At 37.8% G+C, this 3,027-nt stretch overlaps 1 non-coding gene across 1 annotated transcript; it reads right to left on the bottom strand.

Moving 5' to 3' along the window:
• Nucleotides 1-568: 568 nt before the first annotated feature.
• Nucleotides 569-688, bottom strand: LOC145416196 (5S ribosomal RNA). The gene has a single exon (XR_013900239.1). It is a non-coding gene; the product is annotated as a 5S ribosomal RNA (ribosomal RNA).
• Nucleotides 689-3,027: the final 2,339 nt, after the last annotated feature.

The raw sequence follows: 3,027 nt of genomic DNA, 5'->3' as shown, positions 1-3,027 counted from the left end.
GACCACAAAGGAAGCTTGAGATGAAGACACAGACAGGAAAGAAATCATAAAAGCGCGCTCTGGAAATCATCAATTTTTGCCAAACTCGGTCGATAGCTTTGACTATGACACGTGCAATGACAGGATTCGCCACAGTCTGGAAAGAAAGATGACCAAAAATCATATGGCAAAGTGTACATCATCAATGGAGCATCCCAAGAGGAAAAAAGTTTACGAGAGCACAATGCTTCATAATCTTCTACTTAAACATACCCTCAAACTCTTTACAAAAACAAGATACTGAAGCAATTGGGCGATACTGAGAAGGTTAGGAACGACCACCCCTTTTCTGAAGAGGCTGAATGAAAGCAAACATCCAGCAAGAAGATACGGCACAACATGACAGACATAGGCAAAAGTGTTTACCTAGCCAGGGTGCCAACACAGACACATCTTACACACAATATATATATCCATCCATCCATTGCCAGACGCCATATATCCCAAATGGGGTGGCCAAGGGCTTAGAGTTAATTGTTTTACAGGGAGGGGCACTAATCCTCCACCAACCCCACAAGACACGTAGGGATGCCAACAGCATCAGGTGTTCCCAGGCGGTCACCCATCCAAGTACTAACCAGACCCAACGTTGCTTAACTTCGCTGATCGGATGGGAAGCGGTGTACTCAACGTGGCATGGCATATCGATAGATATATATTACTCCCATGAACAGCATTTAATATATATCCATCATTAATTCCTTCAATAATAAATATCAACTGAGTTGAATGAAATCGTCTGGTTGTCGCTATAACACAAAACAAAAATGGTCACTGGACTAAAGAGGTGATTTCTTTTGTTCCATCAATGTTTCTATGCAGCTTTTACATTTATGGATTTATTGTATAGAGCCATCTTCTTGGATTTGCAATTCTCCATCTAACTCCAAAATTCACTCATAAATATCCCTGTCATCAGCCAATTCATGTCTATTCTCTATGTAACCAGACCGTCCATCCAAATACCCTGCTGCCATATTCATTAGTAACATTTCCACTACTTATGGCTTCTCGTACATATTCTATAGCACAGCATCACACCCGTATGTTAACGTCAGCACTGATACACCCTCAGACAGTCCTCTTTTGCAACATCTATTTTAATTTTCTGGTCGCAATTCGTGGTATTCATGGCAACAACCACTTTTATTTTCTGCTTTTTAACAAACTTTATTTACGCTTCCCTCTTTGATTACTCTTATTTTTCTGTCACTGGGCAAATGTAGTTAAAATGTTCAAGGTCTTTGTGTAGTGACCTGTACATTATTATTATTATTATTATTATTATTATTATTATTATTATTTTTATTATTTATTATTATTATTATTATTATCATCATCATCATTAGTAGTAGTAGTAGTAGAAGTATCACTATTATTATTATTATTATTATTATTATTAGTAGTAGTAGTAGTAGTAGTAGTAGTAGTAGTAGCAGCAGCAGCAGCAGTGGCAGTAATATATTAGTAGTAGTAGTAGTAGTTTAGTATTAGTAGTAGTAGAAGTAGTAGTAGTAGCAGTAGTACATTATTATTTTTATTATTATTATTATTATTATTATTATTATTATTATTATTATTATTATTATTATTATTATTATTATCATTATTATTATTATTATTATTATCATCATCATCATTAGTAGCAGTAGTTGTTGTAGAAGTAGTAGTAGTAGTAGCAGTAGTAGTAATAGTACTAGTAGTATCATTATTATCATTATTATTACTATTACAACTGCTACTGTGATTGCCTCTCAGTGTGTCACAATCATTCAATGATATAAAGCATTTATATACATAAAATATTCACTGGCTCTTATAAGATAAAATTTTTCATCAAAGAGCTAGGTCATATCTTGTATAGTAGGAATTTTCTGTAACTCTATTTCTAAAAACCAAATAAAAATTTTGATGATGATGATGATGATGATGATGATGATGATTAATATTATTATTATTATAATTATCATTATCATCATCATCATCATTATTATTATTATTATTAAAGTTTTCGCCACAACAAACACGTTAGAACTGACTTCCATACTTCTATATTAATATCGGATTACCAGTTATTATATCATTATCTACTTCAGAAATAATTTAAACAGCATTTACAGAATTAATTCATCCTTACTCCAGATGCTGTTCACAAGACGAAGTAATGAGCTGGTATTATAGGTGTGTGTGTGTGTGTGTGTGTGTGTGTGTGTGTGTGTGTGTGTGTGTGTGTGTGTGTGTGTGTGTGTGTGTGTGTTTGGGTGGTGGGTGTGGGTGTGTGTGTGGGTGTATTTGGGTGGGTGTGTGGGTGTGTGTTTGGGTGGTGTGTGTGGGTGTGTGTGTGGGTGTTTGTGTGTGTGTGTGTGTGTGTGTGTGTGTGTGTGTGTGTGTGTGTGTGTGTGTGAAAGAGAGAGAGAGAGAGAGAGAGAGAGAGAGAGAGAGAGAGGAGGAAGGGTGTGGTCAGGTGCTCACAACGTAATCTCATTGGTGTTATAACACCTGTGTGGGACTTACCTGTCCCCACCTCCTTAACCCCTCTCATACCTACTTACCTCCCTCCCTCTTCTCCCCCCCCTTTTTTTTTCCACTTCCTCCCTAGCTTTCTCTTCCCTTCTTTTCTCACCCTTCCTTTCCATTCTCCCTTCCTCCCATTTCTCTCCCCTTGCCTTTCCTACTTCCTTCTTCCTCCCCCGTCTCTCTCTCCTACCTTCCCGAAGTCTCATGCCTCTCCTGCTCTCCTGCTCCTGTTTTCTTGGTTCTCACTTTCTCCTCACTCTCTCAGTCACACACATCTAACCACCCACCCAATCCAACACAAAACATTTTTATCTCACTTTCTCTCTCGTCCACAGATGGACACCATCAACTGCATGAAGACTGGATCCTTTTGAACACATGGAACCCCCTGAACAGACTAAACCTGACTGAACCAGAACCAGTACCTCTTGTGTGTGTGTGTGTGTGTGTGTGTGTGTGTGTGTGTGTGTG

The sequence above is a fragment of the Coenobita brevimanus genome, chromosome 104 (assembly GCF_032717465.1).
Source record: "Coenobita brevimanus isolate Jiangsu-jjx chromosome 104, ASM3271746v2, whole genome shotgun sequence".
NCBI classification, from domain to species: domain Eukaryota; kingdom Metazoa; phylum Arthropoda; class Malacostraca; order Decapoda; family Coenobitidae; genus Coenobita; species Coenobita brevimanus.
Note: the sequence above shows the minus strand (reverse complement) of the source record. Positions and strands in the feature narration are given on the sequence as shown.